Here is a 17,792-nt window from a genome sequence, read left to right as displayed (position 1 = left end):
CTCATCCTTCACAGTAGCTGGGACTACAGGCATGAGCCACCACGCCTGGCTAATTAAAATTTAAAAAAAATTTTTTTTTTAACGTAGATCATTGTAACCTGGAAATCCTGGGCTCAAGCACCCTCCCACCTCAGCATCCCTAGTAGCTAGTACAGGAGCGCGCCACCACGCCCAGCTAAATGTTTTAATTTTTTGTAGAAACGGAGTCTTGCTTGTTGCCCTGGCTGGTCAGGAACTCCTGGGCTCAAGCGATCCTCCCGCCTTGGCCACCCCAAAGCAATGGGATTACAGGCGTAAACCACCTTGTCCTGTTTTTAAAGTGCGCTCCTTTGAGATCATCTCATTTCCTATATTTGCTTCACCTTTTGGATCTCCACTACTATTGGCATCTGTAAATGTTCCCTCTCCTCCTTTTCCCTTTCTTTTTGCCCCTAGACTCGTCAGCCGAACACGTGTGACCTGTGTGTACAGTACTCACTCTGCCTCCCTTCCCAGCCCTGCCCACAGTAAGCCCTGCCCCTCGGCCGCTTTCCATCGCAGCTCCTACGGATCTCGCCCTTCCCCCTTCGACTTCTCGCGAGAGGTGAGCGCGCCTGGCCGGACGGGAGGAAAGTATCTGCTCTGCTGAGGGGGGAAAGAAGGAGCTGGAGACAGATTGTGGGACCGAGCGCGGGCGGGCGGGAGGTGACGGAGCTACCAGCGGGTGAGTCCTGTTAACATTAGTTAGTCCGTGATCTGACAGGAGTCTCCCCTTCAACTCTGGCCAGTCCCAGCGACCTAGGCTGGGGTCTCCCCTCCCAGTCTGTGTTGGACGGGGGCGCTGAGGCGGTGGCCGGGCCCTGTCTAAGGAAGAGGGTGGGGTATAGACTAAAGCCGACCAATAGGAGAGAAGGAAGCCTCGATTGGCGGCTATGAGCGCTAATGGGAGATCGTTTTTTACCTCGCGGAGTGCCGCCCCTCTTCTCTCCTTCCTCCCGCCTCCTTCCTTTGGGGGGGAAGGCGGGGCCCGAGGCCTGAAGTGTGGGGAGAACTTGGGGTAAGTAGCCCCGGGGGGCACAGGGCGTGGCAAGGAGAGGGGAATAGAATCCTGAGGGAAGGGTGCTCTTAGTGGAGCCTAATGGAAGGATCATGGAATGGGGTAGAATGGGAGAAAGAGGAGAAGTATTAAACTGGTTGAAGACCCAGGGCTTGGAATTGGAAAAGGCACAGATAGGCAGAAGGCAGCAATAAGTAGGTGAGAACAAGGTTCTTGCTCAGGTGACCCAACATGTATTGGATTTGGCTGGAAAGATAGGTAGGGGTAGATCATTGGAAATGAGGGCCTTGGCATTTCGACTGAATTAATAAAAAGAATATCAGAGACATGATACCAGGGAGAAAGTATGAATTTGGAGAAAATTAAGTGAACGAGTTTAGGAAGACTATGGATGGGCTGAGTCACCAGAAGGCATGGCTTTGGGAAGGGTATGAGAGTTGAGAGGGGCAAGGAAAGTGTTTGGAAGGGTGATGGTTGATATACACAGGTCTTTAGCCTAGGTGTCAGAAGGAGGCTGGAGCAGTGATTTAGGGCTTCTGGTGGATATGACACCCAGACTGGTGACCAGCTTGCAAGAATGCTGGGATGAGGGTAGAAGAATTGAATACTTTCATCACTTCTCTGATTTTCTTTCTCCCTCTCTTCACTTTCCCAAACTTTCTCTTCCAAAACACAGGGATATGGCCTTGGGACTTAAGCAGTCCAAGTTGGAGCCCCATAGGGACTTATATGTTGCTCTGGATTGCTTGTTTAGTTCTCTGACTGGGGTGTTTACTACCCAGGGCACCTCCTACCCAGATTCCCGTGTTGCTACTTTCCTAACTTTAAAAGTTTGTTTTCAACTTAACAGAGAGTATTTTAGTCTCTCTGAGGGTCATATCATATACTAAGTGTAGGTTTGTGGGGGTTGTGCAGAGTTTTTTTAGCAAGCTCACGATTCCTGTGTTTAAAAATATTGCAGTAATGTAGTTCTTGTAGAGACATCAGTCTTCATAAGATTTCTAAGCACAAATATACTAAAATGAAGTTTGTTTTGTTAAATGTGTCTTCCCCACTCATTCCTTTTTTTATTTCTGATCTTTACCATAACTGTATATCACCACTCATTTTTGAAGAGTTGTTAAATGGTTGGTTGCAGTTAGTTTTAGTTAGCTTATATATTTTTAAATGGTGTAAATAAAATAAATACATTTCAGGAAAATGAAAAATTTTCAGTTTCTTCCTTTGTGTTCAGACTCAGAAACTAAAGATATGTCATAATATCTTAGGCCAAGGGTTGGGGAAATCAAACACAATTTGTACTTAAACATGGACGATATAAGGTAAGTGGAGGCTATTGCGAAATGTAACATGTCTGTAAGAAAAGAAGCTAAAGAAAAGTTTGGCAGCTCTACTAGGTAGTCTTACCAGTTTGTTCTTAATTCTGTACAGCAAAGGGAGAGGCATTTGCCCTTTGTTTAATAGTTGTATATCATTTAATAATGAATTGGAGTAATACATCCAATTAATTCACTTCTTTGCTATTGCATAGGTTTTTCTTTTTCATTCCTTCTCTTCTCCTTTTACTTTTGAGAAGTCAAATAATGTCTGAAATACCAGTAAAGCTGTTATATAAAGAGAAACCAGAGCATGTAGTTTAGTATTAACCTTTGGTTTTCAGCAGCGAGTTGAAGCTTTTCTTCCTGGCCAGGAAGTTGCCACTACAGCACACTGAGACCGATTAATTACTGACCCTTTAGCATTAACTACTGAGCTGAGTTCCAGTATTTCACATTAAGAGCATTGCTATTGGACATTCAGAACGTTTTCACAGTTTGCCTGGCAGCAACACAAAAAAATATCCAATGAGAAAGCAAAGTCCCTTGTTTTGGTCTTCTGTCTCAGAATTTGTGATGGCTTTGACTTGGGCAGTATTAAATGCAAGGTTTTTTTGTTTTTTTTTTTCCTCACTAGTGTTACCATCTAGCAGAAAGCTAGAGAGTGACAACTCTGCTCATCTTTCAGCTTGTGAATCAAAGTTTACACCCTGTGGAAGTGTCACTATTGTAACTTTTAAACACCTTTGTTAGCCATGGCTTTAAGATGTTAATAGCTCCTGATACTGTATCTGGTTCTCTTTTCTCTCCTCACTTCCAAACCAAAATGAAAATTGTTTTTTCAACCAACTCTTAAGCTGCTGCTTTGCCTTGAGTAAAGTCCCTGGCTCTCCCTGAACACAGCTGCTCTGAAGTTGTCAGAAGTTATTGTTTTGTACATGTCAAGACTGAGTTTTTCCTGGGCTGCAGTGGGAGGTAGTCAGCAGCCTCCTATCCACGTCTGAAGAGGAGGAGCCTTCTCTTTGCAAGGAAGTTTTAGATGGAACAAATAGCACTGCCATGTAAATGTCTGATAATGACAACTCTCTTCTTGAGATGAGTTGGCAGGATGGCATATAATTGTCCCTTATCCTTTGATAAAGTTACTAAAGTTAAGGTACAGATGTTTCTTTGAGAAAAACAAATACAGCATTCATTAAAAGAGAAAAAGTATTAATTTCTTTTGTTGTTGGTTTCTCTGAAAATGGTTCTATGGTTTTGGAGTTCATGAAAAAGTCTTCTCTTTAAACACATGTCAAAGAGAACAGTTTTGTTTTTTGTTTTTGTTTTGAGACAGAGTCAGTCTGTTGTTTCAGTAGAGTGCCGTGGCATCAGCCTAGCTCACAGCAACCTGAAACTCCTGGTCTCAAGCAATGCTCCTGCCTCAGCCTCCCAAGTACCTGGGACTACAGACACACACCACCACGCCCACCTAATTTTTCTATTTTTAGTAGAGAAGGGGTCTCACTCTTGCTCAGGCTGATCTCAAACTCCTGACCTCAAGTGATCCTCCTGCCTCAGCCTCCTAGAGTGCTAGGATTACAGGCATGAGCCACCGTGCCCAGCCAAAGAGAACAGTTTTTAAGCTTCTCTAACATTTATTTATTTTTAAATATTGCCTTCCCCTAAGAGGCTTTTTTTGGATCAAGTATATTCATGATATGTGAAAACACATCATATCTCAAATCCCTGATCAGTGGTCTTTTAACTTTTGAATGCTCTAAGGAGGAAGTCCCCAATTCACAGACACCTGTTCCATTATTATAGCTCTTCTTTTAGAACATTCTTTACATTGTGCTCAAGCTCTTTAGTTCTGTCATTTTAAGCCATAATAAATAAACCTAATTCCTTGTCAACATGGTAGGCTTCAAATATTTGATGATAGTTATGTTCCATTAAGTCATCTCTTTTTGGGGTAAATATACCAAGTTCTTTCAGCTATTCCTTAAATGACTTTTGTGTGTGTGTGAGACAGAGTCTTGTTTTGTTGCCTCAGCTAGAGTGCAGTGGCATCATCATAGCTCACTGCAACCTCAAACTCCTAGATTCAAGCGATTCTCCTACCTCAGCCTCCTGAATGAAGCACTACAGGCACGTGCCACTACACCAGGCTAATTTTTCTATTTTTTTGGAGAGACAGGGTCTTGCTCTTGCTCAGAATGGTCTCAAACTCTGGGCCTCCAGTGATCCTCCTGCCTCGGCCTCCCAGAGTGCGGGCACTGGAGAGGCACTGCACCTGACCAAATGACACTTGTAAGAAAACTCAGGCTCTTATCAGCTTAGCTGCCTGAGTGTTGAGGATTCCTTATCTAGATCCAAATATAACATCTCAGATACAAAGGTAGTCAATACAAGGTATGGGAGGAGCATGGCTTCTATTTTACTGCACTCTATGCCTCTCTATTCTTAAAGCCTAAGATCACATTGATTTGTGTAGGTGATTTTTTAACGTAATTGAGGACTTTACATTTATCCCTGTAACTATCATCTTGTTAGTGTGGTTTATTATTTTAGCTTGATAATGTTATTTAACCTCTTGATCATTCTTCATATCTTTGTATTATTGATAAATTTGATATATATGATGCCTGTATTTTCATTTTAGGTCACTGGTGAAAATGTATTAGGGCAGAGGCATGCTATAAACATTAGTAGACTATCATTATGTTAACATTAATCCATTTATCAACCTTTTGGATAAAATTTAGTTATGAATCCCACCTACTGTTTTATATTATCTAACCTTAGAGGTATCCTATTGAAATCCAAATACAGTATCTGTCTCTGACATCCCTGAGATCCTAAGCTAGTGACTCTATCACAAAAGAAAATAAAGTTAGATATTTGTTCTGTTTACCTATCTTACACTAGTGTTCATATCACTGCATAATTTGCCAAGTGTTCATAAATGACCTATTTAATAATTCATTTTAAAATATTTTGAGGAAATCTCTATTTCACCAGACTACAGATTCCATATTCTAACTCCTCTACCCCACATTTTTTAAGATTATGGTTTTCCCCCCATTTCTAAGACTTCTGGTTCTGCTATCTTTGTTTTTTTAAAAATAATAATAGAACAATTAACAGTGTTTCATCATAGGTACATGATGTTTTTTGTTTTGTCTTGTTTTGTTTTTTAAATTTTTTGTCAAGATGGGTCTTGCTATGTTGTCCAGGCTGGTCTTGAATTTATGGCCTCAAGTGATCCTCCTGCCTCAGCCAGGATTACAGATGTGAGCCACTGCACCCAGATCATAGTTGCATGCTTTTTGACATTAGATGATATTCTGTTTTGAAAACTCCTTTAGGTACTACAGTAATAGGGTATTGGGCAGGGGGGAGGGGGGCGGGCATATATATATACATAATGAGTGAGATGTGCACCATCTGGGGGATGGTCATGCTGGAAACTCAGACTTGTGGGGGGAGGGGAGGAGAGGGCATGTATTGAAACCTTAAAATCTGTACCCCCATAATATGCCAAAAAAAAAAAAGTTGGGAAACTTATCATTTATCTCCACAAATGAATCCTCTGAGTTCTATATAGAGAAAATAAAGTACAATGCTGACCATGTAAAAATCCTCAAAAAAAAAAAAAAAAACTCCTTTAGGAAGAAACTTCATTCCCTGAATATTTTAAGTTAGAAATTAAATAATTAAACTTCTGCCCATAAAACAGTTGTATGGTAGCTTCCCCATAACATTACATGTCCAAGTTAGACCTAACTTTTCATTTTGTATTTGGAACAAAAACCTACACCAACTTTAAATACACACACACATACAGAGTTGCCATTTATAATTGTAGTTTATTGGTGTGCTGGTCTAAGTTTATCAGGCTATGTACTGTAGGTGAATTGTGCTACAAACCAGATAGAACATCAGAAGACATCTCTAGGGACTAAAGACTATATTGGCAGCCAACAACTTTCCTGTGTGTTAATTTTAGACCTGACAGTTGAATTTATGTTTGAGCAATTTTAGCTGATAAATGCATTTTTAAAGTACCTTCCTCTTTTGGGGTTTTAATTTTTACTTTCATTTTTTCAAAATTTGAAAATTGTGAATGGAAATGTTTGTGCAAATTAAAGTAGCACACTACTAGGCAGGAGCCCGATGTGGTGTTCTTAGATACTTTCTCATTCATTGGATACCGTTAGTTATGAGTTCTCTTGGAAAGGGGAATGATGTACTTGATGACCCCTCAAGGTCCTTTCTAGTCCAAATGTTCATAAATAGAACCTCAGATCAAGGAACTTACTATTGAAGGATCAGAAAGAAAAATAGACTGTAAAGAAAATGAAATTGAAATGGTTCTATTGACCTAGTGGGAATGGATAAACAAAAAGTAAGGAACACAAGTGGTGAGAAATAATAACTCCTTTGAGGTAAAAGCAAAACAAAAATCAACAACAACAAATATTTTGCATTGGGGTCATTTCATGTCTTAAAAATATTTTATCATGACATTTTCTCTTCAACATTTCCCTGGTGGACACTTTGTGTTGAGAGAATGTTGGGGTTTTTTTCCTGTTAAATCATAGTATTCTCGTCTGTCCTTTTGTTTAGAAACTTTATTAATGTATTTTTGGTTTTCTTTTCTTTTCTTTTCTTTTCTTTTCTTTTCTTTTCTTTTCTTTTCTTTTCTTTTCTTTTCTTTTCTTTTTTTTTTTTTTTTTTTGACAGAGTCTCACTCTTGCCTGGGCTATAGAGTGCCATGGCGTCAGCCTGGCTCACAGCAACCTCAAACTCTCGGGCTCAAGTGATCCTCCTGCCTCAGCCTCCCAGGTACCTGGGACTACAGGCACACGCCACCGTGCGCGGCTAATATTTTCTATTTTTGGTTGTTTGGGTAATTTCTTTTTATTTATAGTAGAGACAGAGTCTCACTCTTGCTCAGGCTAGTCTAGAACTCCTGAGCTCAAGCAATCCTCCCACCTTGGTCTCCCAGAGTGCTAGGATTACAGGCGTGACCCACTGTACCTGGCCTTATTTTTGGTTTTCTGAACAATACTGCAATACTGACTGACTGTATACAATGAAGCCAAATTCAGTTAACTTTTGAAAGTAAATATTTGCTGGATAGCTTTCTTGGAGATGAAATATGAGTGTTACAATTCAGGAAAAGTTGTATCAAAAGATAAACTTGTTACCTAGTTTTTGAAACTTTGTAGGTAAACATGTAGGAAAGGTTCCCAACCAAAGGAAAGGTATGTATGTATAATAGTATGTATGAGTAGTATGTATTGTAGTCTTATACATAAACCTTCAGAGCAAAACTCATTACAAACTTATGACTTCACTTCATTAGCTTTTTCTCATGTTTTGGTAATTTTAATCCTAACTGTTCTCATACATTTGAAGCCAGACTGTGCAAAAAGGTTCTCTTTTCTATTCAGTACTACATTTCTCCGTTAAAAAGTACCAGTTTATGAAAGTCCAATGGGAGCCAAGATTTAGCTTAAATAGTCGTTTCATGAGCTTGTGGCTTGGGCCTCTGTGGTAACTGTTCTGCCATAGCCCCACCTTCTCACAAAACCCAACTTGCTCTCTTTGAGTGGATTTGCTTACTATTATCTCCTGTTCTGGTAGAGTGCTTCTTTCTGAGATAGTAGACAGGGAAGGTTTATATGCTAAACTGGACAAATTTTATTTGGGGCTTAAACTTACCATGCAGTAGAAAATAAATATACTTTTTCAGATTAAAAAATAGGGTACAGGCTGGGCGCTGTGGCTGCTGCCTGTAATGCTAGCATTCTGGGAGGCCAAAGCAAGAGGATTGCTTGAGATCAGGATTTTGAGAACAGCCTGAACAAGAGCAATACCCTGTCTCTACAAAAAATACAAAAATTACCTGGGCATGGTGGTGTGCGTCTGTAGTTCCAGCTCCTCAGGAGACTGAGGCAGGAGGATCACTTGAGCCCAGGAATTTGAGATTGCGTTGAGCTATGGATAATGCCATTGCACTCTAGCTGGGGCTACTGAGCGAGACTCTGTCTCAAAAATAAATAAATACAATAAAATAAAAATAGGGTACAACCATTCTTTTTAAAATAGGAACATGCCTACTATATATAAAATAAAGATGATTGGTTGAATATAACATGATTGCTATAAATGATTTATGTTGGCACCAAGTTTCTTGCCAGTAATATTTATTTAAGGTTTATCAAACTTGAATAACACCATGTTGGTTTTATTTAACATGGTATTTCTGGTACCAGCATGACTCTTGTAGCACCATTTTCTTTAACTTATTTTTTAAAGGTTTGGTCAAGCTGTAGTTTAGTAATACTTGACACATCTATGTTTGGGACTGGTCAGAGTCAATCAGTGAGCATTGGAATATCCCCAAATAGAGCACTGTGTTGCAAATATGTGGACAAACTTAAAAAATAGATCTTTTTTCTTGAAAACTTCTAAGCATCTCCATGATTGTCATTGTGGGATATTGAAGCTATTTCCTACCCAGAACCAAATTCATACTGGGGTTTCAATATTAAAGTCTGTCAGGTTTATTGTTGTTTGATGACTCATGCCTGTAATCCTAATGCTTTGGGAGGCCAAGGTGGGAGAACTGTTTGAGGCTAGGAGTCTGAAATCAGCCTGGGCAACATAGCAAGATCCTGCCCCTAAAAAAAATAATAAGAAGAAAAATTAGCTGGAATATGGTGGCATATACCTATAGTCCCAGCTACTCAGGAGGCTAAGGCAGAGGGTTGCTCGAGCCCAGGAGTTTGAAACTTCAGTGAGCCATGATCACACCACTGCATTGCAGCCTGGGTGACAGAATGAAATCCTATCTCTAAAACAAAAAAAATGAAGTCCATGAAGATTTAAAATTGATCCTTAAATAGCAATGTTTTAGAGTTGATAACTATTGGTTTATTGTTTTAGTGATCATACTTTATCTGAAAATTAGCAGAAAAAAACAAAAACACAGTTTGTTTGATTTTTGTTTGACATCTTACCAGTTTCCAGGAATGTTTCTACTTCTAAAATGCACACCGAAGCCAAACATACATAGATGTAATGTTCACTAATTATTTCTAACTTTGCTTCCTACTGTCACTTTAGCAAATTGTTGCTTCTTCTTCTTTTTTTTTCCTTTATTAACCTTTCTGGGAAAAGCTCAAATAGTTTCTTGAATCCTCTGAAAGCTTAGAGAGCCTTAAAAAAATTCTAGTCAAGTAGTTGCCTATATAAAGTTGCTTCCAAATAGGTTCTGAGCTTTGGCCATGTGTTGCCTAACTTATGATTCAGCCTAATTCTCACCCCCATCTGTTTTCAGTCATTTGCTATGAAACTATTTGGTCTATTTAAGCTGGCTCCTTTCTTTGAAACCTGTTTCTGCATGTCTGAGCCTGAAATCCAGAAATTAATCTCAACCTTCTGTTTGATTGATGAATCTAGGGTACTCTTTGTGTATTCCCCAAAGCAGTGGATCTCAAACTTTTTGGTCTCGGTACTCACAACTGAGGACTCCAAAGAGCTTTTGTTTATCTGGGTTGTATCTGTTGATATTTAGCATATTAGAAATTTTAAAAGGCATTTTTAAAGTATTAATTTATTTAAAAATAGTAACAAATCTGTTAACATAAATAATTACATAGTTTCAAAAAATTGGGGAGAAGAGCTTCAACGTCTGGCTTAACAGAAAGCAGCTGGATTCTCATTTCTGCCTTTGCATTCAATCTGTTAAGATATGTTGTTTTGATTTAAGTATATGAAGAAAACAGGGGTTACATAGATATGTAATAGGGAAAGGAAAGATTATTTTCAGATAATTATTATATTGTCTTCTTTGATACTACACCAAAATCTGAAAAGTGATAGCTTCTTAAAGGTTAGCTGTAGTATCCAATTTGAAAACATGTCTGTGAACTTTTAATACTGTTACATTAAAATGCATTGTCTGGCCTGCTCTTTTACTTATGAATGATTTTAACCCCCATGGACCCTCTGAAAGAGATTCAGAGGTCTGTAGGGATCCCTGGAGCCCACTTTGAGAAATGCTGTGTTATAGTGCCAAATTTGAAAAATACAGCTGTTTCCCATATGGAAGGAATTATGCTCTCCAACCTTCTTAGTGCTTCTCAAAGGGTGGGCCATTGATAGTCTGCATCAGAATTACTCGGGGTGTTTTTTAAAGTATAAATTCTTGGGCCCCAGTGCCAAGGGAATCCAGGAAGACTAGGAATTTATATTTTTACAAGCTGCCCAAGTAAATATGCACAGTTTGAGAACTATTGAGCTAGCTTAATTAACCTTATTTTAAGAAAACCTAATTTCTAAAATTTGCAAATTCAAATAAAAATAAGTTAGTACTTAGGTAGTCACAGTATAAAATAATTTATTAAGGATTAACATAAAAATTGACATTCATCATATTTGGGATGTCTTAACTATGTATTTTTTTTTTGTTGTTTTTTGTTTTTTTTTTTGAGACAGAGTCTCGCTTTGTTGCCCAGGCTAGAGTGAGTGCCATGGCGTCAGCCTAGCTCACAGCAACCTCAAACTCCTGGCTCAAGCAATCCTGCTGCCTCAGCCTCCCAAGTAGCTGGGACTACAGGCATGCGCCACCATGCCCGGCTAATTTTTTGTATATATATTAGTTGGCCAATTAATTTCTTTCTATTTATAGTAGAGACGGGGTCTTGCTCTTGCTCAGGCTGGTTTCGAACTCCTGACCTTGAGCAATCCGCCCGCCTCAGCCTCCCAGAGAGCTAGGATTACAGGCGTGAGCCACCGTGCCCGGCTTAACTATGTATTTTGATTAATGATAGTTAACATACATACCAGGAGTTGGGACTAAGGCCAGATAATAAATATGCTAAGTTTGGCAGGCATGAGATCTCTGTTGTTCCTACCCAACTGTGCCATTCTAGCACAAAAGCAGCCAGAGACAATATGACTCTTTTTCTGACGTTTTTCTATGTTTATTTTTTTATATAGAGTTAGAATTATGGTGCATATACAATTGTATATCCTGCTTTCTTTCCATTTATTTAATTTATTTACTTATTTATTTATTTTTTAGAGGGGGAGTCTTACTCTGTTATCAGGCTGGAGTACAGTCATGCCATTATAGTTTACTACAATCTCAAATTCTTGGGTTCAAGCAATTCTCCTGCCTCAGCTTACAGAGTAGCTGAGACCATAAGACTTTCCCACTATGCCTGGCCAATTTCTAAAACACTTTTTTAGAGACAGGAGTCTCCCAATGTTGTCCGGGCTGGTTTTAAACTCCTGGCCTCAAATGATCCCTCTGCCTCAGCTTCTGGAGTAGCTGGGATTACAAACCAGAGCCACCATGCCCAGCTTTTTTTTCCCATTCAATATACAGCATTTTCTCATGTCATTAAATAGTTTGCAAAATGTTATTCTTAAATATAGTCTGTTGTAAGGCAGTACCTTAATTTATATTTATCCTTTCTTCCTAAACATTTAATTCCTATTCTTTTTTTGTTCATAAACATGACTTTGATGAACATTTCAATATATAAATGATCCGTGTTTCTGATTTTATCCTTAGAATAGAGTCCTGAAAGAAGAATGATTTGTTCAAAGAATATAAAACATTTTAAGACATTTAATATAAATATTGCCAAATTGATTTCCAAAAAGACTGTTCAAATATGTACTCCCAAAAGTACCCTTTCTGCTGCATTACTTGATTGACATTCTCTTGTACTTGCATATAAATCTTAACAGCTCTGGCTGAAGTTTTGTTTTCAAGGTTCAATTAAGGGTTAACTTGACAAATATCTCCCTCCTCCCCATTTTTAGCACTCTAACCAAAAATTATAGGGCTTCCTTTATGTTATTTAGGTGATAAGAAAAGCATAGAGACCAGGTGCGGTGGCTCATACCTGTAATGCTAGCACTCTGGGAGCCCGAGGGGGGCAGATTGCTCAAGGTCAGGAGTTTGAGACCAGCTTGAGCAAGAGTGAGACCCTGTCTCTACTAAAAATAGAAACAAATTAATTGGCCAACTAAAAAAATATTTTTATTTTATTTTATTTTATTTTTTTGTCACCCCCCCTCCCCTCTAAAAAAAATGTATAGAAAATCTTAGCCAGGCACGGTGGTGCATGCCTCTGTAGTCCCAGCTACTTGGGAGGCTGAGGCAGGAGGATCACTTGAGCCCAGGAGTTTGAGGTTGCTGTGAGCTAGGCTGATGCCACGGCACTCTAGCTGGGGCAACAGAATGAGACTCTGTCTCAAAAAAAAAAAAAAGAGGCTGGGCGAGGTGGCTCACGCCTGTAATCCTAGCACTCTGGGAGGCTGAGGCGGGCGGATTGCTCGAGGTCAGGAGTTCGAAACCAGCCTGAGCAAGAGTGAGACCCCGTCTCTACTATAAATAGAAAATAAATTAATTGGCCAACTAATATATATAGAAAAAAATTAGCTGGGCATGGTGGCACATGCCTGTAGTCCCAGCTACTCAGGAGGCTGAGGCAGCAGGATTGCTTGAGCCCAGGAGTTTGAGGTTGCTGTGAACTAGGCTGACACCACGGCACTCACTCTAGCCTGGGCAACAAAGCGAGACTCTGTCTCAAAAAAAGAAAGAAAGAAAGAAAGAAAAGCATAGAATTGGTTGGCTATAGTTGTATAAAGTGCCTTAGGCACAAAGTAGTTATGAATATGTATTTAAATTATGTCTAAATATGTATAGCCTTAAATACAAAATACTTGTTTAGTAAATATTTTGTAGACCCAGGAGCTTTCTGCAAAACCTTGAATATCAACTTTAAATATTTATAAAATATTAAATCAAAACATATTCACTGAACATCTACTGTGTTATGAGTAGAAAGTCTTCCTGAAGTGTTAACCTGTATCTCTGTATTCTATCCCTTTCCCCTATTGATCACAGATAATGCAGCCATTCCCTTTTTAGTCATGAAACTAAAGTATACCTTTCCTAGTCATTAACATATCACCATTTCATTTCTTTAATAGCAGTTATCTACCAATAGTCTAAAATTAGTTTGTGGCTGGGTGTGGTGGCTCATGCCTGTAATCTCAGCACTTTGGGAGGTCAAAGTGGGAGGATCACTTCAGGCCAGGAGTTCAAGACCAGCCTCAACAACATAGCAATACCTCCTCTCTACAAAATTAAAAAAAAAATATCTGGGGGCAATGGTATGTGCCTGTGGTCCCAGTTACTCAGGAGGCTGAGGTGAGAGGATTGCTTGAACCCAGGAGTTGGAGGCTGCAGTGAGCTATGATTGTGCTACTGCATTCCATTTTGGGCTACAAAGCGAGATCCTATCTCAAAAAAATGATAGACAAATAAATAAAATTATTTTGTTTGTTTATTAGCTTATTGTTTGTCTCTCTCTCTCTCTTTTTTTTCCCCTGAGACAGAGTCTCACTCTGTTGCCCAGGCTAGAGTGCCATGGCGTCAGCCTAACCCCCAGCAACCTCAAACTCCTGGGCTCAAGCGATCCTCCTGCCTCAGCCTCCTAAGTAGCTGGGACTACAGGCATGCACCACCATGCCCAGCTAATTTTTTCTATATATTTTTAGATGTACAGCTAATTTCTCCCTATTTGTAGTAGAGACAGGGGTCTCACTCTTGCTCAGGCTGGTCTCGAACTCCTGAGCTCAAGCAATCCACCGCCTCCGCCTCCCAGAGTGCTAGGATTACAGGCTTGAGCCACCACGCCCGGCCCATTTGTCTCTTTCTTTTAGAATGTAAGTATGCTTCATGAGGGCAGAAACCTTGCTTATCTCATTTACTGTTTAATTACTGGGCCTTAGAGCTTATGGTAGGCACTGAATAAAATATTTGGTGAATTAGTGAATTTTAAAACTAAATGTGTATGATACAAAAAGCAAATTGTGGTTATTAATTTCAGACTTCTTCCTTGTTCACTCTTTTACCAAGATTATTAACCTGTTTTTGGTTTTCTTTTTTCTTTTGTACTCTTGTCTATACTCTGGAGTTGTTAACAAAAGAATTTGATAAATGACCATAGACAGTAGGAGAAATAACAAGGGATCTAAATAGTATACACACTGATCAACCTCTGGCTAATTGAACTTGTAAATTAAGCCATCATTCTAAATAATGATGTCTTCTTTCGTGCCAAATAAGTGAAAGATTCTTTTTTCATAAAGGCCTATTGTATTTTTATTTTTATGTCCACTTTGCCTGACACTTAGTAGTGTTTTTTGAAAGAATGAATGATACCCAAACTTAACCCCTTCTAGATGTTTATGTATCTTTGATACTTATGGTGCATTGTCCTTCTTATTTTTTGTACCTAGCAAGGTCTGCTTTTTGTCATTAGGAACCTAACAATAGGCCCCTGGGTGTGTTTGTACATGATTTTTATTTCTTTTATTTTTTTTATTTTTTTTTTTTTTGAGACAGAGTCTCGCTTTGTTGTCCAGGCTAGAGTGAGTGCCGTGGCGTCAGCCTAGCTCACAGCAACCTCACACTCCTGGGCTTGAGTGATCCTTCTGCCTCAGCCTCCCGAGTAGCTGGGACTACAGGCATGCGCCACCATGCCCAGCTAATTTTTTATATATATATCAGTTGGCCAATTAATTTCTTTCTATTTATAGTAGAGACGGGGTCTCGCTCTTGCTCAGGCTGGTTTTGAACTCCTGACTTTGAGCAATCCACCCGCCTCGGCCTCCCAAGAGCTAGGATTACAGGCGTGAGCCACAGCGCCCGGCCATGATTTTTATTTCTTACTTAGCATTGGACCATGTTATTTTATTTTATTTTTATTTATTTATTTTTTTGAGACAGAGTCTCACTTTGTTGCCCAGGCTAGAGTAAGTGCCGTGGCATCAGCCTAGCTCACAGCAACCTCAAACTCCTGGGCTCAAGCAATCTTTATGCCTCAGCCTCCGGAGTAGCTGGGACTACAGGCATGCGCCACCATGCCTGGCTAATTTTTTCTATATATATTAGTTGGCCAATTAATTTTTTTCTATTTATAGTAGAGACGGGGTCTCGCTCTTGCTCAGGCTGGTTTCAAACTCCTGACCTCGAGCAATCCACCCGCCTTGGCCTCCCAGAGTGCTAGGATTACAGGCATGAGCCACCGCGCCCGGCCTATTTTATTTTATTTTTATTTTTTATTTTTAGAGATTGGGTCTTGCAGTGTTGCCCAGGTTAGAGTGCAGCGGCACAATCACAGCTCACTGCATACTCAGATTCTTGGGTGCAAGCCATTGTTCCACTTCAGCCTCCCAAGTAGCTAGGACTATAGGCTCACACCACCATGCCTGGCTACTTTAAAAAAATTTTTTTAGAGGCAGGGTCTCACATGTTGTCCAGTCTGGTCTCGAAGTCCTAGGCTCAAGCAATCCTCCTGCCTTGGCCTCCCAAAGTGCTGGGATTACACACGTGAACCACTGTACCCAGCCAGGCCATCTTATTAGCATCAGTTTGTTACTAGAGAAATGATCACATCATAATCAGGTTCAGAGAATTAATTCTGTAACCATCAGTGGCAAATTCTATCCTCATTTATTAAAAAATAGAAACAAACGAACAAACAGATCTATATATACAGAGAAAGAGAAAATCTATTTTCTTGCATATTGACTATTTTAGGAACTGTCTCTGGCTCTATAAAACTATTATAACAGATTTTTTTTAATTATTAAAAATCATTCTCTAAACCTTGAGTTTTCTTCACTTCTGTCCCAGCATCTAGGTAACTTTCTCTTTTGAGTAAATTCTGATTTTTATCATTTATGCATTCTGGTGACTCTGAGCCTTTTCTGTAGACCTCTAGATGCCTTTTTATGCATCTTTGTTTTCCTGTTCTAAAATCCTTGCTGAAAGCATCCAGCCTCCCCTTGGCAATGCTTCTTAATGTGTGTATCCATTTTCCATCATTCATTTATTGTTTAGTTCTATAAAATGCTTATGTTTCATCCTGAAGAATAGATCGAGGACGACACACTGTGCGTGCGATGTCCTGACACATGATCTGCTTGTCAAGCAGTATAGTTACAAATGAGCTGTGACTTAAATTCCAACATTGTTATTCAAGACTCATGATTTCACTTTTTATCTCAGTCTCTTTATACTACAGAAATGTGTTGGGTTTTGTTTTTGAGTTGGTATCAATTGACCTCGCTGATAATTAGAGATCTGTTCAAAGTGTCAGATAAAAATAAGCAATAGCATTCTTTATATGTAACAATTGATGAAGCAGACTGGGAATGAAGGAGAAATTTTTCAAAGATGTTAGCTGTATTTGTTTAAAATAGGGAGACATCATTCTTACTATTGTTAAATATTTAAATTTTTTAAAAAAATAAATCACTTTAAAATGAAAAAAAATTTTAAAAAATGAAAAAATGTTAAAGCAAGAATTATGGAAATGATAAGGGGCAAGAAACTGAGGGAATGATTTAAGAATAATTGTGGGTATGTAAGAAAGAGAGCCTTCTTCCTCCCATTGTGATTTCCCTTTGGTGAAAATGTTAAAACAAAGGCCAGCAAATTAGGAAGGAAGCAGGAAATTCTAGTTAGTGGCTGTCAATTGAATATTTAAGAGCAATGAAAATACTTCTGTTAGGTTTTAATGTTTTTTTCCCAAAGTTTTTTTTTCTTTTAGAAAGTCATGATTTTTCATCTCTATTTCCTAGTAAGAGTGCCATTAAATAAAATTTGGAAGCTATACATTGTGATGTGATTGTGCAAAGCCAAGTTAAATTTTGAATTTTGCGGTTTGAGGGAAACCATTCCAGAATTTATTTAATCACTTCCTATGTCAGTGCTGCCCTACTTCTCAGCTAACACCCTTTCCCTCCTCTAAATAGGTAGAAAAATGAAAAAATTTAGCCCCAAATAACAGAACCAAGATCAAAGTAAGGAATCCTGCCTGGTCTTTGTGTTAATGTTTATTCTAGCCCTTGTAGTTTATATCCTTATTAAAAATATGTTAGGGGACTTTGTTGAAATAAAATTCTCATTTTGTGATTATATTAGGAAAGCAGATTCTGGGACTAGGAAGTGAAATTACCTCTAGCACAGCAGTTAGGAATTTTTCCAGAGATGAATTGCTTTCCAGGCTTCCTCTGAGTTTTCAGCCGTAATGGCCTTGGTCTTTGCATTTATTTACTTTTGTTTACTTGTATATATTTTTGCACTATGTTGTAGTTCCAGCAAGTCCTAAAAAATCATTATGTATTTAAAACAAACAAACCAGAAAACCCCCTCATCCTGAGGCTGTGTGAAGAAGAATGAAGCTCTTATTTCCCAGTACCCAATCATCAGCTTGAGCTGCCCTCTCCTAGGAACAGAATTTATTGAAGCAATTTATCCTGGCTAAATGTGATATAAATCTGTGTACATGTATATACATACAGGCTCTCTTCCATTACAACAATGCTGCAGCATCAGTTTCCTTCACAGT

At 38.9% G+C, this 17,792-nt stretch overlaps 1 protein-coding gene across 3 annotated transcripts in view; it reads left to right on the top strand.

Moving 5' to 3' along the window:
• The first annotated feature begins 576 nt into the window (after positions 1-576).
• The window catches only part of ATF7 (activating transcription factor 7), a 90,286-nt gene continuing 73,070 nt past the window's right edge, over positions 577-17,792 (top strand). For 2 of the 3 annotated variants that reach the window (XM_076007306.1, XM_012763981.3), the window contains exon 1: positions 710-1,036. The gene's annotated coding sequence lies outside the window, so the exon portion shown is untranslated. The other variant, XM_012763970.3, reaches the window with a different exon arrangement.

This window comes from Microcebus murinus, chromosome 10 (genome assembly GCF_040939455.1).
Source record: "Microcebus murinus isolate Inina chromosome 10, M.murinus_Inina_mat1.0, whole genome shotgun sequence".
In the NCBI taxonomy this organism is placed as follows: Eukaryota; Metazoa; Chordata; class Mammalia; order Primates; family Cheirogaleidae; genus Microcebus; species Microcebus murinus.
This window is presented reverse-complemented; position numbering and strand designations above follow the sequence as displayed.